This window comes from Callithrix jacchus, chromosome 2, assembly GCF_049354715.1.
Source record: "Callithrix jacchus isolate 240 chromosome 2, calJac240_pri, whole genome shotgun sequence".
Lineage (NCBI taxonomy): Eukaryota > Metazoa > Chordata > Mammalia > Primates > Cebidae > Callithrix > Callithrix jacchus.
The window spans coordinates 66,132,888-66,159,544 of record NC_133503.1 but is presented as its reverse complement, the minus strand read 5'-3'; the positions used below and the strand labels follow the sequence as shown (position 1 = coordinate 66,159,544).

The 26,657-nt window shown below is 47.7% G+C and overlaps 1 long non-coding RNA gene across 1 annotated transcript in view; it reads left to right on the top strand.

Annotated features, from left to right (window-relative positions):
* The first annotated feature begins 850 nt into the window (after positions 1-850).
* Positions 851-26,657, top strand: part of LOC144581500 (uncharacterized) — a 37,985-nt gene continuing 12,178 nt past the window's right edge. The window contains exon 1 of the long non-coding RNA XR_013532382.1: positions 851-1,036. This is a non-coding gene — a long non-coding RNA (uncharacterized LOC144581500). The remainder of the gene's footprint in view (positions 1,037-26,657) is intronic.

The window sequence follows — 26,657 nt, the reverse complement described above, 5'->3', positions numbered from 1 at the left end:
CTCACTGCAACCTCCTCCTCCCGGGCTCAAGCCATCCTCCCAAGTAGCTGGGACCACAGCCGTCTACCACCACACCTGGCTAGTTTTTTATATTTTTAGTAGAGATGGGGTTTCACCATGTTGCCCAGGCTGATCTGAAACTCCTGGGCTCAAGAGATCCTGTAATCCCACCTGTTGGGATTACAGGAGTGAGCCATTGCACCTGGCCTTGTCTTGTTTTTTGTTTGTTTGTTTGTTTCTTTCTTTGGTTTTGTTTTGTTTTGTTTTGTTCGAGATGGAGTTTTGCTCTTGTTGCCCAGGCTGGAGTGCAATGGTACAATCTCCGCTCACTGCAACCTCTGCCTCCCGGGTTCAAGCGATTCTCCTGTCTCAGCCTCCTGAGTAGCTGGAATTACAGGCCCAGCTATGTTTTGTTTTTTAAAAGCATACCCATATGCTTAGATATATTCTAAAAATATTCTCAAGTAAGTGTGAACCCAAAGTATCTGAGACAGGTCTTAATCAATTTAAAAAGTTTATTTTGCCAAGATTAAGAAAGCACTCATGACATCCTCAGGAGGTCTTGATGCCAAAAATTGTTTGGCCCCAAGGTAGTCGAGACACAGCTTGTTTTTATATATTTTAGGGAGACATGAAACATCAATCAATATGTATAAGATGTACATTGGATAGGTCCAGAAAGGTGGAGTGGGGGGATTTCCAAGGCATAGGTAGAGAAGAGACAAATAGTCACATTCTTTTGAGTCTTTAATCAGCCTTTCACTGAATACACAATTTACATGTGGTGGGGGTAGGGTAGAAGAATAGTCACTTATGCCTCAGTCTGGCTCAGTGAATCAGCATTTTTACTTAAACAGTAGGGCAGAGGAAGCAATCAGATATACATTTGTTTCAGGTGAGCAGAGGGACGACTTTCTTTCCCACATCTGTGAAGATCAGCTGTTGGTTTACATCGCCAGGGTGAAATCCAAGGGAACTTTAGGGTAAAGATCTCGAGGCCCACAAGGAATTTCCCTGGGTGCAAATTGTGAGGAAGGCATGAAGCCTTTAATCATCTTTGTAGTTATCTTATTTAGGAATAAAACGGGCAGCCGGTTTCCCTGACAGTCCCCAGCTTGACGTTTCCTGTTGGCCTAGTGATTTGGGGGTCCCAAGATTTATTTTCCTTTCACAAAATGATTAACAGTGATTATTCTAGAGGAGTCTCCTACAGGACACTTGGCAATGACCGGAGTCATTTTTTTGGTTGTTACAGATAGAAGGGGGGTGCCACTGTCATTGAGTGGCTAGAGGCCAAGAATGCGTCTAAATATTCTGCAGTGCACAGACCAGCCCACGACAAAAACATTGTTTGGCACGAGATGTCAATAGTGCTGAGAGTGAGAAATCACTGAGGAGTTTAAGAGGTTGAGTGCTCTCAAATGTGGGGAAGAATAATTTTTCTTATGCTTCTCTGATGCTTGCATTACATTAATAGCAACAACTATAAAAATCTGCCCACTCCTAGCTATGAGCTAATACGTGTAAAACGCCAGCATATAGTAGGTGACCACAAGGTGTTCTTTCCCTCCTGGCCTCTAGCTTTCACTTCTGCAGAAATGGGTGTGCTAACACCTCTCTGGGGGTGGCTACAGGGCTCATTTAAGGCTAAAATTCACCTCCTGTGACCATCTGGCTCTGGGCACATCTGTTAAAGGCACCAACCTGCTTGGGGGCAGCTTACCATATCCTTCCCTCTGCCACTGGTTATTCTTCTGCTGAAGTTCAAGGGCCCCCAGCTGCTTCTCAAAGCAGGAACACTTCTGCAAAGCACACCCTGAGTTTGAATAGCCACATTCTTGCCTAGGAGAAGTTTTGATTTGGTTTCCGTGGCACTGAACCTAATGTTGCTGGGTCTCTGAAGACAGGGCTGCCAGATAAAATTCAGGACATCCAGTTAAATGTCCCATGAATAAAAAATTATTCATCATCTGGAATTCAAATTGAATTGAATTCACTCGTATGTAGTCATCGTTTTAATCTGGCAATTCTGCTGTCCAAGCGAAGTAGAGATGAACTGTGTGCTCTTTTCCAAGGAGCTGATCTCATCGGAGAGGGATTTTGCTTTTGTTCCATCAAAAGTCTTGCTCACCTTACCAAGGGGGCTTGGATCCCACTGGGAAGCTGAGGTGGTCACCGCCTCTGACAGTTTCAGAAAATGTCAGGCCCCTGGGGCTTATCCAGGCTGGTTGAGAGGGTCTTTTCTGGAACATGTTTGGCTGGGTCATTACGGAATAGGAGGAGGGGTTGAGAGCAGAGAGCAGAAGGTAATGGAGTTCAGGCCTCAGGACGCCTCCCTGTCATAGGCCCCATCCAAAGCCCTATGGTATGTTTGTAAGTTCAGATGGTTCTTCTTGAAGAGGAGCTGCACACTGTATGAGCCCCTGGGTCCACCAAGCCTGGGTCTGGTCCTGGCTGAGAGGGCAGTGCTCTGAAGTTGTTTTCCAGTACCTGCTATGTGCCCAGCCTTGAGTACACTTAACCCTCAGCCCGCATCCTGGGCTAGGGCTCACTGTGGACATTCTACAAAGGAGGAAACTGAGGCTCAGAGTGGTGGAGTAACTCCCCCAATCCCACACAGCTGGGAAGTGGCAAAAAAAAAAAAGGAATTTGAACCTAGGTTGAGTCTCCTGTTTGCTGAGGGCAGCGCTCAGGACCCTGGTTCCTTGGGGCCAGTTAGAAGGAGAGACTTGCCTCCCTGAGGGTCTCTGCTGGGTCTCAGCACTGTAGAAAGGGGCTGTCCCCTTAGGGGAAGCTGGGCCCTAGCCAGGGCCAGAGCAGGAGTAGGTTCTGGGAGCACAGCTGAAAGTTTCAGAATGATGCTTGACGTCCAAAAATATCAAGCACCGATTTCATGGCAGGCACAGTTGCCAAGAGACTTCACAAGCATCATCTCATTTAACCTCCCAGCCACCTTGTGACAGTTTGGTCATGAGCTGCGTTTTGCAGATGAGAGAACTGAGGCTCAAAGAAATGTTGTATGTGCTCCAGAGCACCCAGTGGGTAAGGAGAACAGGGATTTGAAGCCAGGCCTCCTTCGAGAAGGCAGGCAGCTCAGGAGGCGGAAGAGGCAGCACTGGGCTCCTGTGGGGGCAGTTTGAGGACTATTGTATTAGTCTCCTGTTACTGCTGTGAAGGATTACTAGGAGCTCAGTGGCTTAAAACAACACAAATTTATTACCTTACAGTTCTGAAGGTCAGGAGTTCAAAATGGGTCTCACTGGGCTAAAACCAGTGTGTCAGCAGTATTGTATTCCTCCTCGAGGCTTTGTGAGAGAAGCCATACCTTCGCTTTTTTCAGTTTCTGGAAGCCACCTGTACACCCTGGTCCCCAACCCTTCCCTCCAACTCCAAAGCCGGCAGCATAACATCTTCCAGACTCTCTCTGACTCTCACTTTTGGCTTTCCTTCTCCATTTTTTAAGGATTCTAGCAATTCCCCCGGACTCAGCCACATAATGCAGAATAATCTCTACAGCGCGAGATCCTTTACTTCAGATCTCAAAGTCTCTTTAACGATGTAAGGCAACATAGTCACAGATTTCGTGGATTAGGATATGGATGTCTTTGGAGGTGACATTGTTCTGGCCATAACAGTGCTGCCTTGGCCTTAGGTAGCCTTTGTCTCTGTTCTGGAGTGAGGGGTGAAGTCATGGGGCTGGAGGAGGGGACAGGAATGGGGCTGGTGGTTGAAGAGGGGAAGTGAAACAATTATTCTTAATGTGGGATCATGGGCAGGGGGGTCACGGGATGGCCTCCCTGAGTCGTCTCCAGCCAAGAATCTGAGGAGACCACTCTGGGCACTGCCATCTTCTGAGGGGCACAGAAGCATGCCAGGGACCACCTAACTGCAAGAAAGCCTAGAAAATACAATTCAGCTGTGTGCTCAGGAAGACAAGGAAAGCATGGCTGTTGTTGAAAGTAGTGGAAGAAGTTGGTAGGAGGGTACCTCAGATAGATGGACCCCCTAGACTCTCAGGACCGTCACCCAGGTCTGCATCATTGGGCAGGACTAGGGAGGGACCCAGACAAAAGGATAGGTGCAGTGGCTGGGCGGTTCACAGCCAATTATGCTAGAACAGTTTAAACCTTTCACCCAGAAGTTCTGTTCCTATGAGTTGATACTGCAAATAGGTCCACTCCTGCATGAAATGACATGTGCAAATGTAATTACTACAATTTATTTATAAATTAGAAATAACGTAACTGTCCATCAATAGGGGACTCTCCTGGTAGTAGAGTCAGAGTGGAGTTCTACACTGTCATTAAGAAGGCTCTTTGCATACCATCACGAAAAAAATCTCAGACAAAAATAAGGATCAGGATACTATGTTCAGCATGCCACAGCTAGGACAACACTGGGCAAAAGAAAGAATGGGTATATATTATCTATAGTTGCATAAAACATCACTGCAAAATTATGCATGAAACTGATAGCATTGGCTGCCTTGAGGGAGGAGAAAGACTGCCTGAAAGACAGGGTGGGAGGGAGGTTTGTCATAATTGACTCTTTTCACTTTTCAAATGTGGAACAAAATGAGTGTATATACTGTGTACTGTGTTCCCTGGTTTTTTTTTTTTTGAGACAGAGTCTCGCTCTGTTACCCAGGCTGGAGTGCAGTGGCGCAAACTCGGCTCACTGTAACCTCCGCCTCCTGGGTTCAAGCAATTCTCTGCCTCAGCCTCCCAAGTAGTTGGGATTACAAGCACCTGCCACCACGCCTGGCTAATTTTTGTATTTGTAGTAGAGATGGGGTTTCACTATCTTGGCCAGGCTGGCCTTGAACTCCTGACCTTGTGATCCACCCACCTCGGCCTCCCATAGTGCTGGGATTACAGTTGTGAGCCACTGTACCTGGTGTGTTCCCTATTAATAAATGAATGGTTAAAGTGTTTTAAAGAATTCTTTGAAATCCTACATTCACAGAAATACTCGATGGCCTAAGTTGGAAGAAACTTCAGCCATTTGAGCCACCCTACCCCTAAGTAATGGTCTTGAGTGTGAACTCTGCCCATGACCCCCTTTAAGAGCCAGGGAATCTTTTCTTTTCTTTTTTTTTTTTTTTGCGACACAGTCTCACTCTGTTGCCCAGGCTGCAATGCAGTGGTGCAATCACAGCTCACTGCATCCTTGACCTCCTGGGCTCAAGCCATCCTCCTACCTCAGCCTCCTGAGTAGCTGGGACCGCAGGCACAGGGCACCGCACCCAGCTAATTAAGGGCCAGGGAATCTGGTTGCCCAACATAGTTACTTCCCTCCTACCATTCCCCACTCCTGCACCCAGGGCCAGACAGCTGAGCATGTGGTGGTGTCCGGTTCACCTTGCTTGGCTTTCTCCAGACTTTGGCACGCAATGATCCATCCATCTGGGGTATCTTCCCACCTGCTTCCTGCACTGCTTTCGGCAAAAGCCATGCTCTCCTTGTCTTCCTGAGCACACAGCTGAATTGCATTTTGTAGGCTCCCTTGCAGTTAGGTGTGGTCAAAAGCTAGGTCTTTCAGGAGGTCACTGAGATTAAATAATGTCATAAGGGCGGGGCTGTAATGCAGTAGGAGCTGTGGCTTTATAAGACAAGGAAGAAAGCACGCTCTTTCTCTCTCAGCACTATTTTTATTTTCATTACCATCATTGCCTTTATTGCTTTAGCATATATTTGTTGCATCCCTCCTGTTCCTTCCCTTTCCCCAGGAAAATCTGATCCAGATATCCATCCTCCCTTCCTCCATGCTCCCCGGGCCCTGGGGATGCTGACTTTTCCACCATAGCTCAAGCAGCTAGTTCTATTGGTCAAGGGCCTTCCCACCCCTGCAGCAGTGACTGGGTCTGTCTCCTTTTTGTCTCTTCCTGGTTCCTCCTCATTTCCGGCCTCTGCATGCCACTGCTCAGTCTCTGACTTTTGCTTCTCTAGCTGTATTCTCTCCCCACATGGCCACAGCCAGATCCGTAGATTTTAATACCATCCTCATCACAGGTTGTACTGATCAATTGCATTGTACATCAACTCTGGCTGTATGTACAATGCAATCATTTGGGGAGCTTGTAAAAGTCCCAGTGCCTGACCGCAACCCACCAGTTCTATCAGACTCTGAGGACTCAAGCATCCACAGTTTTTAAAGCTCCCGCATGAATCCACAGAAGCCAGGCTTGGGAAGGGCCGCTGGAGGCAGGGGCAGAAGACCTGGCGGTCATGAGGACTTCGGTTTGGGTAGCGGCAGTGGACGTGCGAGTGGCTGTACTTTCTGGGTATGTTTCAAAGTAGGGTGAGCAGGGTCTTCTAAAGAATCAGATGTCCAGTGTTAAAGCAACAGAGGAGTCAAGGATAACACTAAGGTTTTGGCCTGAGGAACTAGACCAAACTAGAGGAACTAGAGGACGTCATAGGAAGAGCAGGTTTGGGGAAGGGTCAGAAATCAGTGACGTTGAATTAAGTTGGAGATCAGAGTCAGCGATAAGGATTTGGGAGTCCTCAGCACATATACCCATGCCTCTCAAACTCATCTGTGCATAGCCTCTCTTGGGAAGGGCTTTTCAAATCCTGATTCGCAGGCCTTGTCCCTGACGGATGACATCAGAACCTCTGTGGGTGGACCCCAGGCATCTGTATTTTCTAATTGCAAAATTGTAAAATTCTCAATGCCCAACAGGTGATTCCACTGTGCAGCCAAGATTAAACACCTCTGTTTTAAAACCTAAATGAGATTGAGACATTGCTCGACTCAAAATCCTCCATGGGCCTCCCATCTAGGTCAAAGTAGAGGCTGGCCATTATGGCTCACGCCTGTAATCCCGGCACTTTGGGAGGCCAGGGTGGCTGGATCATCTGAGATCAGGAGTTCAAGACCAGCCTGGCCAAAACATGGTGAAACCCTGACTCTACTAAAAATACAAAAATTACCCGGGCATGGTGGCAGGCACCTGTAATCCCAGCTACTCGGGAGGCTGAGACATGAGAATTGCTTGAACCTGGGAGGCAGAGGTTGCAGTGAGCTGAGATCATGCCATTGCACCCCAGCCTGGGCGACAAGAGCAAAATTCTGTCTCAAAAAAACAAAACAAAAACAACAACAACAAAAACCGAAAACAAAGTCGATGCCAGAATACTCACCACCGGCCTCAAGGGCCATACCTCCTGCCCCTGCTTACCTCCCTGACCCCAACCCCTCTCCTACCATATCGCCCTCCCTTACTCTGCCTTAGTCATTTGGCTTCCTTGTTGTTTGTGAAATCTACCAAGTATACTTCTGCCTCAGGGCCTTCGCATCGCTATTGCCACTTCTGAGAACACCCTTCCCCTTGATGCCCTCGTGGCTCACTCCCTCACCTCCTTCAGTCTCTGCTTAGACCACCCTAGGTAACATCGCAGCTTCCCCTACTTGCACTCCCCATCTGCCTTCTCTGCTGTACATTTTCCATAGCACTGATAATATCTAACAGTACTGTATATTTTACTTATTTCCCTCTTGCTAGAATATATCCATTTTAAGAACTTTCTTCTATTTTGTTCATAGCTATGCTGCGTATAGCAGGTACTTAGTAAATATCTGTTGAAAGGAGAACTATGTTAAGCCAGTCTTTGCCAATAGGAACCACAGGGGCTGACTTAGGAATGGGCATGAGACCCAATTTAGGCAACTGAGATGCAAGGGAGGCTGACTGGGGACTTCTAGGAAAGCCCAGGAGAGATGTTATGTAGATTGTAGCTTCAGTGCCACAACCATCACTGCATTGTGGGGTGAGGGATTCGGGTAGGGGTCAGCACTGGCATCACCCCAGTGGGGTGGAACTAAGGGAAAGGGGACACCAGACCCGGCCAGTGCCCAGCTAGCCACCTCTTTGTTGTTTATGGCAGAGATTTTTTTGCTTTTGTTTTGTGTTCTGTTTGTTTTCATTTTTAAGATTGTCTGGGAGGTGGCTGTAGCCTTTTCAAACAAATTAAAACTCTCCCGGTATGACCTGACTTTTTCTCAGGACACATAAAAGCTTCATTTCTGAGGGCAACAGTCCTTTTAGAGCTGCAGCTCTGGAAGCCAAGGAGTCAAGGAGTCAAGGAGTGAGTCCCGGTTCTGCCATCAATTTGCAAGTCTGCTTCCCAAGCTGGGCCTCAGTTTCCCTGTTCTTGAAGGAGAAAAGCCTGAATGTCATTTCGAGTTCCTCCCAGCTGGGAGAGTCTGTGATGATCCCCAATGTTTTGGGATTCTGTTCCTTATTTCAGCTTCACACTGCTCACAGAGTAGGCAACAGGACCGTGCTTGCCAAGTAGACTCTCTGACCAAGAAAACCAAATCAATGTGTTCCCACCCTTCTCTCCAGCACACCATGCCTGCTGATTTTATCCAGGATGTAGCTACAGTTCAGGGGAGGGTGACAGTGCAGCAGCAGCAAAGGGAGCTGTTGAAGGGGTCTCAACTGAAGAAGACACTGGATGGCCTGGGAGGGAGGCTGAAGGTGGCATTGCTTTTTATGTGACTAATTGCTCACCTAACAAGTATCTACTAGGTGCCCACAGTGGTGGGCCAGGCCCTCAGCAGGTGCTGGCGCCATGGGCTCTGATGTCAATGTGTTGTGTTGTTATGGAGCGCCAGCACTTGCTATGCATTGTCTTACCCTGTCTTCACAATATCCCCATGGGATAGCTATCAATATCATCTTTTTGGTACTTAAGGAAATTGGGGCCCAGAGAGGGTAAGAAACATGCTCTGGGTCTCATTAAGAAAGTGTCACAGCTGAGATTTAAACCCAGGTCATCAACTCCTGACTTCTGAGCCATGCTTTTAACTGCTTCCCAATGGCTCCTGTGCATCCACTGGACCTAAGAATGTCCAGTTTCTGGGCATCTACTCTGGTCCCGTGCTGGCAACTGGGGGTACGGCAACAAATTGGACTGTCCAGAGCCCATGGAAGGGCTCCAAGAGCTCAACACAGGACCCAGGTGTCAAGATGCACTTGAGAAAACCCATAGCCTGTTGGCTGCTACCACACACGGAGTCCTGTTCCCACCTAGGTTCAGAGAGTCTGGCCCACTCATTGATCCATCAGTTCATCCGTCCATCCACTTACTTATTCATAGCTCACTCATTCACTGAAACATTCACTGAACCCCTGTGGCCCACTCTGTACTAGGCTCTGGGCTAAGATTTGGGGATAAACCTCACCAGGAGAGACCAGGTCATTGACTCACCACTGAGGGCGTAAAGGAGGGTCAGACAGTAAACAGAAATAGATGAGATGGTTCAGGGTGGGAGGAGTGCTGGGAAGACAATAAAATCAGGCAGAGAACTGAAGAGAGACTGGGAATGAGAGAGGCACTTTAGGTGGGGTGGTTAGAGGAGGTCCCTAAGGAGCTGACTTTACAATGTGGCCAGAATGAGGAGAAAGAGCCAGCCCAGGGGAGTGCAAAGCCTGCAGAGTTGGGAGAATTGGAGTGTGCTAGGAGATGACAGAAGGCCTCTTTGGACTGGGAGTAAGTGGCCTCTGTGATGCTGGCATGTGGTCAGCTCCAGACACTCTGTATCTACAACTGATGCTCACTCCAGCAACCAGTGCCTGACTCCTTCCGCAGGGGCCTCTCTCATAGACTCCAGCTCATAGACAGCCTGTGGTTGAGGCCCCTCCTTCTCCAGGGTGGGGCTGGCAGGTGTCACCAGTCTCTGCTGTCATGGAGTGGGGCCTTCCTGAAAGGGCATCAGCAACGGCTGACCTTAGCTTGGCCTCTACATTCGTCAGACTCTGGGTTTCTTCCCCCAGCCCCAGGGGTTGGGGCTTTATGAAGCCTTCTGTGCTGCAGCAGAGAGAGGCTAAGAGACTAGACTGAGGTCATTCAGCAGGTACCTGGACAGATGAGTCTAGAATTCCTCCTTTGCCTCCAGTTTCTATCCATGATTTTCCATCCTAGGTGGTCTCTCTCTAGGCAGAATATATCTTTCCTTCTATTCCTGAATGTTTACCCAGTCTGGGCTTGAATAAAGCAATATGTAAGGAAAAGGCAAGGTTTCCTTGGACCTGTGCTTTTCTTTTTTTTCTTTTCTTTTGATTTTTTTTTTTTTTTTTGAGATGGACTTTTTCTCTTGTTGCCCAGGCTGGAGTACAATGGCTCGGTCTCAGCTCACTGCAACCTCTGCCTCCAGGGTTCAAGTGATTCTCCTGCCTCAGCCTTCCAAATAGTTGGGATTACAGGTATGCACCACCACACCCGGCTAGTTTTGTGTTTTTAGTAGATACGGGGTTTCTCCATGTTGGTCAGGCTGGTCTTGAGCTCCTGGCCTCAGGTGATCCTCCTGCTTGGCCTCCCAAAGTGCTGGGATTACAGGCATGAGCCACCAAACCCGGCCCTGTTCTTTTTTTATGTCAATGTTTAATGTTACCTATAATCATCCATTCGTCCATTTATTTGTTTCCAGCAGGCATTTATTCATCCAACTAAAGAATCACAAAACATCCACTGTGTGAATTACCAGGAAGAACAAGTAGAGGCCTTATCTTTCATGATCTCACAGCCTAGCCAAGGGCTCAGGGCACAGCAAGGATTGTGGGTGGTGGGACAGCGGCAGGGGGTCCACAGAGACTGGGGGCGGTGGGTTGGGCAGCAGTGGGAACAGTTACAATAGCTACCATGCAACATGACTGGATCGTATCAAAAGCAAAAGCAAATTACTGTTGGAGTACAAATGACAAAGGAACCAACTGCTCAGGGAGTCAGGGAAGGCTTCGCAGAGGAAGGGGCATTTGAGCTGGGTCTTGGAGAATCAATAGAAGTTTGCTAAGCAAATCATGCAGGATATTGATATTCTGGGTAGAGGGACCTGCATGGGCAAAAGCACAGCCATATGCTGTGCCTATTTAGGAAGGAAACAGGATGGAACCTGGCTAATGAAGATGACAGCTATCATGTATTGTTTGGGGTGATTAGTGTGTCCAAGTGTTTTGCATCTATTTAATCTTTATAACAAGTGTCATTTGCCCCATTTTTACAGATGGGGAATTTGAAGCCCAGAACAGGGAAGTCACTTGTCAAAGGTCACACAGCTAGTAAGAGGCAAAGACAGGATTCAGGCCAGGTCTGCCTGACACTTGTATCCTTCACTCCTCCCTCTCAGGCTGAGATGTCAGGGTGAGGACAGTTATGTCAGGGAACCCCAAGAAACCCTAACTTGTTTCAGAATCTGCAGTGCAGTGGCCTGGCAGCCTAGCAAAGGACGTAGCAGAGTTCTCTTCCAGGATCCCTTTCTTGCTCTCCCTGCCGGGACTGAAGTCTGCTCTGTCATCCGCCTCTCCATCCATCCGTGGCCTGCAGGCCTTGTCTCAGCTGACGCCAAGTAAAAGAGGGTCACGGGAAGAACAGACATCACCTCATTTCCAAGGATGGTGCTGTACATGGAGATGAAGTCTCGCCAGCAGGCAAAGGGGCCTCTGCAGAGGCAGAGGAGCCAGGGGTGCTGACAGGCACATTCTCTGAAGCCAGGCGACAGTCTAATTACAGGCCGGCTCTGTAATGAGAAGCGTGGACTGGCTGGGGCTACCCAGCACGGCTCAGGGCTCGTGGCTCTGAAGGAAAGAGGGGCAGTCAGCATCCAGGCATGCAGGAGGGCCTTGGGGAGAGACCACCAGCTCATCTGTCTGCAGACCACACACGTGCTGGCTCTGGAGAGGGTGAAGGGGAGATGAACGAGAACCAGGCTGAATACCGGTCATGCGGCAGGTGCTAAGCTGGGACTCTTACTTCCATCTCTCATGTAATCCCCCAACAACCTAGAGAAACAGGTGTCATTTGCTGTTTCATAGAGGAGAAGATGGAGGCTTCCAGGAGTGAAGCAAATTTCTCAAAGCTCACATACCCAGGAATGGAGGTATGGGCTTCTGACTAAGGTGTGGGTGAAACTGAAAGGCTGTTTTCTTCCCAGGGGGAAAGGAAGAGGCAGTTCCATTCTGGGGCTGAGAGAGACCATGAGGAACAGGAAGAAACAAACAGGCTTGGCTGTGACCCAACTGGGGCCCTCCCCACCAAACTATGTGGGCGAGACAGGAACATGAGAAATTATTTTGAATGTCAAAGCACAGGGTGACATCAGAAACCTGAGTGGCTTGGGAACCTCAGGGCTGCAAATTTGGGCTCTTAACTTTGCCTTTCTTTCTTTGCTCACCTTTGTGTTTCTTTGGGATATAAGTCCCTGGGGAAGTGAACGGCCCCTAGGCTCCTGTGCCAGGCTAGGCCACAGATCACCTCCCTCTGACAATCCTCTGAAAACTTCCCCACACACCTTCCTCCCCAGAAATTCTTTGGGAAAAGAGCCATGCTTTTTCCCCTGGACTTTGCCTCCTTGTTTGGAAGGGATTGCAGTGGGCAGTGGCTTGGATGCAGCTCTGTGGGCCAAGGAGCTATGACTAAGGTCCTTTAGCAACTGCTGGGGCCCTCGTGGCACAGAAAAGCTGCCACCATAACAGGGTAAGTATTCTCAGCCTCTCTAAGCGCCACCTGCTTCTGATTCAACTAAAGGCCTGCCTGGGGACTGCGGGTGCAGCTGCCTCTCCTGCGCTCATATCATGGCCTCCACCCCAAGCTCTGGCTGCAATCCAGCTCTCCCTACCCAGTGGGACCCCTCATGTCATGTTTTGACCATGCTTTAAAACTCAGGAGGGGTTTTCCTGTTTGCAAAACGCCCACTCACAACAGGTTAGCCCTGTGTCTAATACAACTCAGCAAATTCTGGGACACAACGGAACAGGTGTTGCATCCTGTGACACAGGAACCTCACTTTATGTAAATTGGGGGAGATCTCCACCCTCACACTTGTTCACAGCGGTACTACAGAGCCGTTTAAGACTTCAGGCCCTGCTGTGATGCTTCTTCCCTCCCAAGCCCGGCTCCAGTACCTGCCAGCGGAGCCGCCTTGGTGTCACTTCCTTTGCCCTCACTAAACCTCAGGTTCCTTATTTATGAAATGAGCTTGGTGTCCTGTCTACTTCACAGGATGCTGGTAAAGATCAAACGGGGTGATCCAGGTGTGCCCTGAAGTGCTGCACCAGCCATTTAGCAGCCCTCACCGTGTGCCACCTGCACATGGCCTGGAGTGGCAAAGCCCCTGAAGACACTGAAGCTGTTGACCTTTTCCTCTTCTTCAGGAACATGGTCCGTCGAGTTATTTTCCTTCACCATCCACAAATAAAAAAAGACGTTGTTATTAGCTTCAAAATAGCTCTTTCCCCAATGGGAAATTTCTGGTGACAGTCGCTACGGAAACACAGGCCCATCGGGCAGGGCTCTGGGCCAGCATCTGGAAGGCAGGTAAGGAAGCGACTCACTAATGCTTCTGAGTGTCACCTAGCAGGTCTCCACCGCCTCAGGGGTGGCTGGCAAGGGCAGTGCAGTCCTGCACCTCCACAGAGGGGGCTCCGTGCATTGTACCAGCAAGTTGGCTGCAGAATGGGCACCCCTGGAAAAACAGGGTAGAGTTGAGGGCTGGGACAAGGTTGGCATTAGAGAAGACTGGGATGGGCCCCAGGTGTTTTGTTCTCAGAGGCTCTGACCCCATCTGGTCAGCCCCATGGCTGCTCTTGCCTCGCTGTGGAGGCAGAAGCAGCTGGCATTGCCATGGTAACCAGGCAGCACCAACTTCCAAATCACCTCTGAATTTTCTATGACAACAAACATGTTTGCAAAGTGAGAGCCATGAGCTGTAAATTACGCCAGGGAGCTGTGGGGAGCTGATAAGGAAGGGTGGTCAAATTTCCTACCTCCTTGGTTAACCAAGAATGTAGAGAAAAGGCACGGACTAACCCAAATTCAGGCCTGAAAGAAACATTAGCTATACTTCCCCTTGTTGAGATAGAGTGTACGGGGACTACTGTTCCCTTACATAAATGCACTGAGCAAATGTGAGCCATCAGGCTCTGGTGCAGATGGTGGGATGAGGAGCTAAGGAAATGGAAAGAAAGACAGGACCTGGGTATCAGTGAGATGAAAGTCCCTGGAACCCAGATTGGAGAAGACTTCACAGGAGGGAGGTCTTCGTAGATTTTGAAAATTCAGTCTGGATACAGTGTCTCACACTTATAATCCCAGCACTTTGGGAGACTGAGGCGGGGGGATCACTTGAGGTCAAGAGTTCGAGACCATCCTGGCCGACATGGTGAAACCTCATCTCTACTAAAAATACAAAATTAAACTGGGCATCGTGCTGTGCGCCTGTAATCCCAGCTACTTGGGAGGTGAAGGTTGCATTGAACCAAGATTGCACCACTGCACTCCAACCTGGGCAACAAGAGGGAAACTCTGTTTCAAAAAAATAAATAATAAAATAAAAAAAGAAAGAAAGAAAATTCAGATTCCCAGAAGATGCAGTGAGCATTCCCTATGTGCCTGGCAACAGGAAGGTATTTCCAAATCTATCACATACCCATCTCATGATGGCCCTGGTCTCCCCTCACCATTGTAGTTAGCCACATACTTATTTCAACATCTCTAGTATCCACATTAATAAAAGTAGGAAGAAACAGGTACAATGAACTTTAATTATACATTTATTTCATGTAATACATTCAAAATATTATTTCAACATGGAATCACTATAAAAATGATAAAATGATTGCTGTGATTTTTTTTCTTTTCTGAGACAGAGTCTTACTCTGTCACCCAGGCTGGACTGCAGTGGCGCAATCTCAGCTTATCATAGCCTCTACTTCCGGGGCTCAGGTGATCCTCCCACCTCAGCTTCCTGAGTAGGTAGGACCACAGGTGCCTGCCACCACACCCAGCTAATTTTTCTATTTTTCACAGAGACGGGGTTTCGTTATGTTGCCCAGACTGGTCTCAAACTCCTGGGCTCAAGTGATCCAGCAGCCTCAGGCTCCCAAAGTGCTGGGATTACAGGTATGAGCCACCGCACCTGCCCTGCTGTGTTTTGTGTTCCTTTTCCTTCCTAAGTTTCAGAAATCTGCCGTGTCTTTGATCTTCACAGCACCTCTCAATGTGGGCTCACACATTTCAAGTGCTCCACGGCCACACGTGGCCAGTGGCTACTGTACTCAATGCTGTGGTTCTGGATGCTGGAGGTGGAGGTGTGGCTACGTGATGTACTTTGCCTTGGGTTGGCAAGCTTGTTCACTTCAGAGCTGAGAATCCAACCCAGGACTGTGCCCATGGGAAGGGGTCTGAGCAGCAGGTGTGGTCCTGGAAAGGGGTTGGTCTGCTGCAACAACTCTGCTCAACCTCTGTGGACATTTTGGGCCAGGTCATTCCTTCTTGTGGGCAGCTGTCCTGTGCTTTGTAGAATGTTTACAGCATCCTCAGTCCCTGTCCACCAGAGGCCATTAGCAATCCCTGAGTTGTGACAACCAAAAATCTCCCCAGATGTTGCCAATCTGCACTGCAGATTCTGGACTCACCAGCCTCCATCATTGCGTGAGCCAATTCCTAAAGGCACATCTCTTTCGAATACACACACTCCCTATGAGCTCTATTTCTCTGGACATCCCTAATTAATAAAACAGATTTTCATTAGCTACTTCTTGAAAAAGTAGGAGAGAAATCAGTTTTGTTTCCTGTAAGTGTCAGGAAGAAATGCAGTGTTTAAAGAAGGAAAGTCACAAGCTGAAACTATTTCATGAGGAATCGCCTTGTGATTGGATATCGGAGATACTGGAATGCTGTCCAGGGTGGGAAATGGCTTTTAGTAAGACCAGCTTGAGGCACGGAGTGGGCCAGGTCAGGTCCAAGCTGGGCTGGGTGAGGTGAGGGGGCTGTGGGAGGTGAAGGTCTGCCTGTTAGTGCAGTGGTAGCTAGGACCAGCTGGGCTTGGCTGCAGATGTGTGGGAGGGCAGGAGGTGGAAGCAGAGTCAGTCAGCTCAGCAGCTACGCTGGACCCTGGGGAATATGAGCAGGAGCAGGTGACAGGAAAGACGAGAAGGTTCTAGCGAACAATGAGCAATTCTTCATGGTCCCCTACTTGGTTGTACTTAGTCGCTGAACACCTGAGGGAGAAGAGGCCAGGTGCGCTGAGGAACGTGGCACCTGAAATAAAGCGGGCTGGTGGTGGGGGCGGAGGGTCCTAAAGGAAGCTCTGAGGTAGATGAGCTCCCCGAGGAGAAGAGCAGAGAACTGCGATGGATGCCAGGGGCACCAGCCCTGCGAAGCAAAGGACTAGAAGCCAATGAGGGAAAAGAAGAGGCTTGACGGGCAGTGCCCTGAAGGCCCCGCCAGGGAGCAAAGTCTCTTTCTTGAGACTCTTCCACTGCTCAGGAGCCTGTGGGGTGCAGTAAACTGAGCCTGAGCTCCCTCGCACCCCACCATGTGACCTTGGCTGATCACCTCCCTAAGCTGAAGCTTTTTATCTGTAACTTGTAGGTAGTAATTGCCACCCACAGTTACTGCAAAGATCGGATAAGATTATAATTGCTAACCATGAGGAGGCACTTAATAGGTGCTTAATAAACCTTTTGGCCTGTTGGTAGCTGTCCGGTTGTAGCAAGTGTCCCATCCTGACCTGTGTGCAAGGAAGAGCATGCTGGCCTTTCCTGCTCTGAGAACACTATTGTCAGGTACTCCCTAGGGGCCTAGTGCATGCCCTAACTCTAAAAGCCCTTTCTGGAGGGACTGGTGTTATTATCCCTACTTGACAGATGAGGAAACTGAGACTCAGAGACTTTCCCAAATGTCCACAGCTGGTAAGTGCTGCAGCTGAGTTTCCAGTCCAGGCTGCTGGACTAGACAGTCTGCGTGGCTCTGCTCAGCCACCTTATGCAGTTCTACCACCAGACTCTGAGCTCCTTGAGGACAGGGATGGCCTCATTCAGAATCTCACACTATGCCAGACACAGCAGTCAAGACAAAAGTTCTGCAGAGAATTCTGACAGTGCATTGAGACAGAGCAGGACCAGGCTCCTCCTCTGGCCTTCAGTGCCTCTTCTTTTCATGGGAGAGGCTCTGGGGGTCAAACATTCATTATGCACAGAAAAACAGTGATCAAAATGGTTTGATAGAGGAGAGGCAGAGAGCACTGCGGTGGATAGATCGCAGGCTCTGGAGACAGATGCTGGGGTCTGAAAGTTGAACACATCACTTCCTAATTAGGAGACTTGGAGCAAATTACCTTACCTCTGTGTGCCCAGGTAGCTGAGATATAGAGCTAAAATGAAATAATGAAAATGCCAACCAACCAGGACTGTTGTACAGGTTAAATGAGATAATGTAAGTAAAACCTGGTCCACAGTGAGCACTGAATAAGTGTGACTCATTTGGAAATCAAGTAGGGAAGACCAAGACGAAAGATAACACTTGCCACTTATCAGACATCTGAGGTATTTCCAGCAATTTCTCTGCATTCTTTCCAATAACACCCACCAGCTGCCGGGAGACAGGAGCTATTATACCATGTGACTGGCAGATGGGGAAGTTAAGGATCAGAGATGGCACGGAGTGTCCGAGGACACACAGCTGAATAAACGCAGAACTGAATAACAAAACCACGAATGCATTTTGTTTTTTGCCTCTGAATGCCACACTCTCTCTTGCCCTCAACAGTTCCTGGAAGGCTGAGGAGGAACACAAACCTGTTGGCCAGGCTACCTGGTTGAAAACTCATGATTGGAGAGGGATGAGGCAGGCCAGGGAGCAGAAATTCTCAAGGGTTGGACCTGGGAGGGGAGTTTTAGAAGTGTTCTGTGCATCCCATTCTTATTCTCATTTCACAGATGAAGAATGTGAGGTTCGGCCACTTGGAGGGTCCTGCCCAAGGTCACACAGCCAGCAGGTACCAAGTGAAGATTCAAGCCAGATCTGAGTCTGAACTGCCTGAATGTGAGGTCTTGCCTCTGTCCAGGGCACCCTGGAGTAGGAGGAGTGGAAGGGGGATGGGGAGTGGGCTGGGGAGGTTACTGTCTTCATCCCACAAGTATCCAAGGAAGTGCCTAGAGTATTCAGAGGACCAGGATGCTGCCAAGTGGATTTGTGAATCCCACGTGGATTGTGATAAGCATTAGCTCCCTCCCAGGCCAGGACAGGGGCTCTGGACAGAGCCAGGATACACTAAGCCCATGAGCCTGTGGTGAGACCCTGCATGCTGATTACAGCTGCACTCTTCCATTTCAGTTCTAACCACACTATCTGTTTTCTGCCTGGCATGCCAGTTCCTAGAAGAAGGAGCTCCATCTCTGTCTGTATCCCTGGCAATTCATATGCTGACATGTAGTATTTGAACTCACATCACATACTCTGCTCCACACACCCACCTTATCGCTCACTATCCTCATACCCTTTGTTTTACATGTCCCTACTTGACACCAGGTATTTATTTACCCATTAGTTGATTGCCTATGTCTATCCCCTATGCAAGATTGGGAGCTGCAGGCTGAGAGACAGCCTGTCTGTTTTATGTGTAGCTGTGAACCCCTAGGAGAATTCCTGGCACATGGAAGGGGCTCCATAAATACCTGTGGAGTAAATGAATGAATAGTAGGTGCTCAATATGGTTTTCCAGAATCAGTGGTTGAGCAGACACTGTGTGCTAGGCAGTTGCACATGTTACTGCATTTAATTCCCATGCTCACTTTGAAGCAAAGAATTATCTATCTTTTACAGATCGGATGAAAGAAGAGGGGTGATTTCTCCATGGTCACATGTCTAGTTGGCGACAGAAGTGGGATTCAAGCCCAGTTCTGTCTTAATTCATAGCTTATTCCTGTTCGACTTCACCCTGCTGCCTCGAAGATAAAGTCGAGATCAGGAGAGCGGAATGCTAGCTTCCCCAGAGGAACATGTGGTCTCATTTTCTGATTAGGGATAGTTCACAAAATTCATGATCTGGTCACCAGAGGATAAGAACCAACCAGGTTAATGTAAAGAAAATGCTCAGCTGCAGCTGTTTAATGAGCAACTCAAAGCTTTGTATAAGGTGACTGACCTCATCAGCAAGCCGGGTAACCACCCTGATGCTTTTAGCTCTTGATTTTACAGGGACTCAGAGAGGTCGAGGTAACTAGCCCAAGGCCACACAGCTAGCTCCTAGAACAGCTATGTGGAGATCTGATCTGTGTGCCTCCAAAGCCTGTTTTCCCCCAAGTCGTTTCATGGAGGCATTGATAGGTCCTGGGGCCAAATTGCAAAGCCATCTAATCGGCGTTCGGTCTCATCCCACTCCCACAGGAATTTGCTGTCGGATCCTTGGTAGCAAATTTCTTTCTTTTTTTCTATTAGATGCAGGTTGTACATGCGCAGGTATATCTGGGAACATTGTGTGAAGCTGAGGCTGAGGGTACAAATAATCCTATCGCCCAGGTACTAAGTATAGTGTACCCAACAGTTTTTCAGCCCTTGCTCCTCTCCCTTCCTCCCCACTCTAGTAGTCCCCAGTGCATACTCTTCCCATCTTTATGTCCATGAGTAGCCAATGTTTAGCTCCCGCTTACAAGTGAGAACATGTAGTATTTGATTTTCTGCTCCTATGTTAATTTGCTTGCAATAATGGCCTCCAGCTTCATCCACGTTGTTGCAGAGGACATAATTTTGTTTTTTTTCTATGGCTGCATAGTATTCCATGGTGTATGTGTGGTGTATATTCTTTTTTTTTTTTTTTTTTTTTTTTTTGAGACGGAGTTTCGCTCTTGTTACCCAGGCTGGAGTGCAATGGCGCGATCTCGGCTCACCGCAACCTCCGCCCCCTGGGTTCAGGCAATTCTCCTGCCTCAGCCTCCTGAGTAGCTGGGATTACAGGCACGCGCCACCGTGCCCAGCTAATCTTTTGTATTTTTAGTAGAGACGGGGTTTCACCATGTTGACCAGGATGGTCTCGATCTGTTGACCTCGTGATCCACCCGCCTCGGCCTCCCAAAGTGCTGGGATTACAGGCTTGAGCCACCGCGCCCGGCCCGGTGTATATTCTTTATCCAGTCCACTGTTGATGGCCCCTTGATTGGTTTCTTGTCTTTGCTATTGTGAATGGTGCTGGGATGAACGGGGCATGCATGTGTCTTTTTGGTAGAACTATTTGTTTGCTTTTGGATATTTACCCACTAATGGGATTGTAGGTCAAATGGTAGTTCTGTCTCAAGTTCTTCAAGAAATCTCCAAACTGTTTTCTACAGTGGCTGAAACAATTCACATTCCTACTAGCAGTGTATAAATGTTCCATTTTGTCCACAGCCTCATCAGTATCTGTGGTTTTTTTGACATTTAGTAATAGCCATTAGGTCTGGTGTGAGATGGTAACTCATTGTGATTTTGATTTGCATTTCTCTGATGATTAATGACGTGCAGCATTTTTCATAGCTTTTTTTTTTTTTTTGGCCTCTTGTATGTCTTCTTTTGAGAAGTGTCTGTTCATGTCTTTTGCCCACTTTTTGATATTTGCTTTTTGCTTGTTGAATGGTTTAAGCCCTTTGTCAAATGTATAGTTTTCAAATATTTCCCCCATTCTATAGGTTGTCTCTTCACTCTGTTGATAGTTTCTTTTGCTGTACCCAAGGTCTTTAGCTTAATTAGATTCCATTTGTCAATTTTTGTTTTTGTTGCAATTTATTGCATAATTATCACTACAGACAATTAATAATCAATTGCATAAATTAATAGTATGATTAATTTATTATCATAAATTATTTCCCAAGGTTGATGTCCAGAATGGTGTTTTCCAGGTTTTTTCTAGGGTTTTTTCTCTTTTTTTTGGAGATAGGGTCTCACTCTGTTGCCCAGGCTGGAGTGCAGTGGTGCAATCTCAGCTCACTGCAACAGCTACCTCCTAGGCTCAGATGATCCTTCTCCTTCAGCCTCCCAAGTAGCTGGGACCACCACAGGGACATACCACCACACTTGGCTGATTTTTTTTTTTTTTTTTTTTGTAGTGACAGGGTCTCCCTATGCTGCCCAGGTTGATCTCAAACTCCTGAGCTCCAGTGATCCTCCTGCTTTGGCCTCCCAAAGTACTAGGATTACAGATGTGAGCTGCTATGTTCAGTGTTTCTAGGGTTTCTTATAGTTTGAGGTCTTACATTCTTATACTTAAATCTCTAATCCACTTGGAGTTAATTTTTGTATATGGTGAATGGTAGGGGTCCAGTTTAATTCTTCCTCATATGACTAGCCAGCTATCCCAGCATCACTTACTAAATAGGAAGTCCTTTCCCCATTGCTTAATTTTATCAACTTTGTCAAAGATCAGATGGCTGTGGGTGTAAGGCTTTATTTCTGGTCTATGTGCCTGTTTTTGTACCAGTATCATGCTGTTTTAGTTTCTGTAAGTCTTAGATTATAGTTTGAAGTCACATAATGTGATGCCCTCAGCTTCGTTCCTTTTGCTTAGGATTGTTTTGGTTATTTGGGCTTTTTGGTTTCATATGAATTTTAGAGTAGTTTTTTTTTCTAATTCTGTGAATAATGATGTTGGTAGTATGATAGCAATAACATTGAATCTGTAGATTTCTTTGGGCAGAATGGCCATTTCAATGATACTGATTCTTCCAATCTATGAGCATGGGATGTTTTTCCATTTGTCTGTGTCATCTGTAATTTCTTTCAGCAGTGTTTTGTAGTTCTCCTTGTAGAGATCCTTTACCTCCTTAGTTAGCTGTATTCTCAGGTGTGTGTGTGTGTGTGTGTGTAATAAATGCTATTGCATTCTTGATTTGGCTCTGAGCCTGATCATTATTGGGATATAGAAATGTTACTGATTTTGTGCATTGATTTTGCATTCGGAACCTTTACTGAAGTCATTTATCAGTTCCAGGAGCCTTCTGGAGGAGTTGTTTGCTTTTCTAGGTATAGAATCATACAGTCTGCAAGGAGAAATAGCCTGACTTTCCCTTTTCATATTTGGATTCCTGTTATTTCTTTCTCCTGCTTGATTGCTCACTGGCATCTAATTTCAACTTCAGTGTGGATCTTCTCAGCATTCTTTGAATATTAATAAGTATCTCTAGAAACCAAAACACTTTGGGAGGTCTGATCAAATAGACCTCTGAAGAAAATTTCAACATTTGGACCCAAATATTGGGTGCAGTTGATAACCATGACCCTGTCTTCCCAGCATCACCTCCTTTTCCTGGGACTTACTCTGCCTCCACTCCAAGCACTACCTCTGGCTGAAGAGGCTTGTCTCATATGACCCTGTCCCAATATAAACTGAGCCAATCATGGCACTTTCTACCTCAAAGACAGTTTTGACTGGTCCAATTCAGACCAATCAGAGACTTTCTGTGATACTGGAATATAATAAATATATGCATTTGTTCTTCCTCCTCAGTTCCTGGCACAGAGCTCCTAAAACGCTTGTAATTTTCCAAGTGATGGGGTGACAGGAGCATCTTTTGTTATAATATTTAGCCTTAGTCACTGGTTCCTGACACTTGAGCTTCTAAGACCTTTGGAATCTCCAAAGCAGTAAGAGTGTCTTTTTGTATGCTAATGAGCTGAGATCTCTAACCAGCTTCAGGATGGGACTGGTCACCAGAAAGACTAAGGCAGGTCAGGAGGGTTGGGACTTTCAGCCCCGCCTTCCAATCTCAGGGAAAGGGAGATAGGTAGGAGATAGAGTTAATCACCAGTGGCCAGTAATTTAACCAAGCATGCTTATGTAATGAAACCTCCCTAAAATCCCTGGATGGTGGGGCTCAGAGAGCTTCCAGGTCAGTGAACATGTGGGGACATTGGGTGGAGGGTGTGCACCTGGAGAGGGCATGAAGCTCTGTGCCCATTCCCTCCTACCTTTCCCTACATATGTCTTCTTTCCAGCTGTTCCTGAGTTGTACCCTTTATAGTAACCCAGTAAAATAAGCAAAGCGCCTTCCTGAGTTCTGTGTGCTATTGTAGCAAATCATCAAACCTGGGGAAGGAACCCCTGATGTACAGCCAGTTGGTCAGAAGTATAGGAGGTCCAGGACTTGTGGCATCAGAAGTGGGGGCAGTCTTGTAGGACTGAGTCCTTAACTTGTGGCATCTGATACTAACTCCAGGTAGATACTGTCAGAATTAAGTTTAATTGTAGGACATCCAGTCGGCATGAGAATATTGGAGAACTGGTTGTTGGTCTGGATAAACCCTACACATCTGGTGTAAGAAGTATTCTGTAAGTAGAAACAGGTTGTACCTTCCCTAGGAAGTTTCGAGTGGGAACTGAGGGAAGGGGAATGTTTCTCTCTGGTAATAGAATGTGCAAGATGTTCAACTCAAAAATCAAGAGATAACTAATTCTCAGAGAGAAATTTGAGAGTTGAGACAGCCTGCCACAGGACCTACAAATCATCTGAAAGAGGCATCATCTTCCTAACTTCCTTGGCTTGGGAAACCAAGCATCCTTGGGCCACTCAGTCCCTGTGGCATCTACATAGCTCATTATACATGCCCCCAGAGCACAGAGGCAGTGTGGAGCCATGGCAGAGGTGGAAGCTTTAGAATCAGGCTGCTTGGGCAACAGTCCCAGCCCTGTTACCTACTGTGTGGGATGTTAGACAAGTCACTTAACTTCTCTGTGCCTCAGTTTCTTTATCTGAAAACAAGAAGGATTATAATGCCTTCTTTCTATAAAGTTGTGAGCATTAAAAGAGGTAAGATGCTAGAAGGCACCCAGTAATAGTAGGTGCTATTATTAATTGCAAACATAGTAAACTCTTCGTCCTTGTGGACAAACTCTTTGGTACTACAGCCTACTGTTCTAGGGGACTTCTCCACGGAAATGTGGACCATGTAGAAGTCAGCCTTACTTTGGCCCCACAATGCCCTCTGAAGGCTCTACCCCCAACCCCTTCCTAGCCCAACCTCACCCAGCTGGGCCTGGCATGCCAAAACCCAGAATTCCTCGCTGAACCCAGAACCCTCCTGTTATCATCTGAAATCCACCTGCAGAGAAGCCCCTCCCACCCAGGCTGCTCCCCTCTCTCCAAGACGCCTGGCACACACATGCACCAGCACACACAGTCTCCTGTGCATATGCACATGCATGCAGGCAAACCCCACCCCTCACAGGCACGCTCTCATTTATAGACATAAATTAATATATTCAATGATTACATTCGTGCCCTTGAATTCAAACCTCATACTTCCACTCATATGCACCGTACACTCCTTCATTGAGCACATGGGTACTGGAGTGTCCAGAAATGCAAATGCCACAGCTGCAAAGGCACGCACGCACAGCACACATGCACACACACACCGGCACATGATTCTGATATGGAACAGAAGCTGACCTTCCTCGAGAAGGACTGGTAGCCCAGATTGTGCAAGGTCAGGAGGGCAGGAGGAAGTTAGCCAATGGGCAGTGGGCTGGGTAGGGGAGGATGCCCTGGCGAGAACTAAAATATGCTTCAGTGGTAGACAGAGGTGACTCTGTTTCTTAGTTACTGTGAGAGTATCTTTTGCTGAGTGGTCCGTTTGGCTAGCTCTGTGCTCAGGGGCTTTAGTCAAAAGACCTCCCTGGGGAAGACTTCCCCAGCCTCCCAACCTGAGCTTGCAAACCCCACACGTTACCCACACAAAAGCACTGGAATACCTGCTCGCCCTCAGCTTGCCTTTCCCTCCCAGCATTTATCAGCACTAAAAAAGTCATCTCCATCATTTATTCCTTCCCTCTAGAATATACTGCTTCCTAAAAGCAGGGGTATTTTTCTCTCATACATTTCCTGCTTAATTTCCAAAACTATAATGCCTGGTTCATAGCAGGCAATCAAGAAACAAGTGGTTTTAGAAATGATTTGTTTCATTCTCTGCACAGCACACAGCACCCGGAAGTAGGTGCTATTCAGAGCCTGGTTCTATAGAGAGCAGAGGCTCAGACAGAGTAAATGACATACCCACAGGCACACAGCTCCCGAGGCACAATCAGGTTCTGACTCAAGCAGGTTAGCTCCAAAACCTGGGCTATCAGTGAATGGTCTACCTCACCAGTGTATGAGCACCAGGAAGTTCACTACCCTCATCTGAACTCAGCTGCTTAGCTGCACAATTCAGTTCAACATTTATTCTTTCATGTCTCATCCAGCTGAGGGATGCTGTGATTTCACAGTGAATGCTTCACAGGGGTAAAGGACTTGATGCCTGCCAAAGCATTTCCAAATAGCTTACCTAATTCGATTCCCACAGCCCAGACATTCCCAAAGGTTCCTTTTGGTAAGGAAACTTCAGGGGGCTCAGAAAGGTGAATACCTGGCCCAAGGTCCCATCTTTAGGGGAGTGGGGCCACCCTTGAGCAACTGAGTGTCCCCCGGGTCCTGGGTTGCCAGAAAGGCATAGACTTCTTCCAGCCCCTTCTGTCCAGGGACAAGTTTGGTTTGCTCCCCCAGATAATTACCAATGCTTGCTACCTTCTCTTCTCTCTACTTTCATTCAACTTAATAATATTGGTGAATATCAATAATATCAGTGCATATCAATATCACCTACTAGATGCCAGGCATATCACTGGCCACTGGGGCTGCAGCTCATCTCTGCCTCCATAAGCTTGCATACCGGGAGAGGCAGAAACGCAGCCTGATGTGATGGTGGGCTGATGGCAGAAGTTCACGGAACCTTAGGGCTGCATGGGTGTGGCCCCTAAGGGTCCGGGAAGGCTTCCTTTCCCAAGGAGGAGGTGATGACTGAACTGAGACTAGTAGATTGGCAGGAATAAATTAAGTCACAGTTGGAGAGGGTGTCCCTGTGCCAAGGCCCAGAGGTCAGCAAGCCAGGCCATTGGGAGAACTCACCCCACCCACCTCTCTGCTCTGGGACTCTACCCTGCGCAGCCCATGCCTCTGGAAGCCACCGACTCTTGCTGGAAGAGAGCTCCTTCCAGCACCATTGAACGGCTGGCTGTTGCTGGGGCTTCTCTCAGCCCTTCCAGCTTCCCTGCTGCCTGGCCTACCTACTCCATCTCCAGGGAAGCAGGATTCATTCTAGGCCCGATTTATTAGCCTCATCCTGGAGTCATCCCAGATGCTGTGGCTGGTCTCATTTACTGACCTGCCTGAGGGCCGAGAAAGGAAATTCATTAGGCCTGCAGAGCCCATGGCCAGGCCCATCTGTCTGGGCATCTGCCTCCCTTCCCCTCCCCTTCCATTCTCCTCTCCTCTTCCTTTTTCTCCCCTCCCCTCCTATTCTCTCCCCCCACAAAGGAAGGAGGCTCTGTGCCTGAGTCTCTGCTCAGGACTACCAAGGCAGTGACACCACAGAGCCTGGTCCCCGGGGAGGATCCTGACCAAGGAGGAAGAAAGGCACAGAGGTCTGGAGAAACTCCTCTGCAGCCTCCAGTACTGCACCCCAAGGTCCCCCAACCTCCTACCAGACCCAGGAAACACACACTCTCCATCTGGGGATTTGGAAACCTCTCTCCCAGGTATACCAGACCTGCCTGTTTTTATGCAAAAGGTGTCTTCCTGGCAAGTTGTATGGAAATAAGATCTCCTGAAATAGATTGCTACCTTTAAAGCAAAAGGCAAGGCAGCCTCGGAGGCATTTCCATTCCTGGCACAGGGCCAGTAAGGTGATGCGACAGAACAGAGGACTCGATGCTTTTTATATTCGTATGTCTTAAAGGTACAAAAATATATATAAACGTATAATTAGCATATCTAACCCTTGACTACACAAGATGAAATTGCTTTGAATAAAGGTAAAATGGGTATTTACATTTTTAAAAGCAGATCAATTTAAAGAAAAATTCTAAGT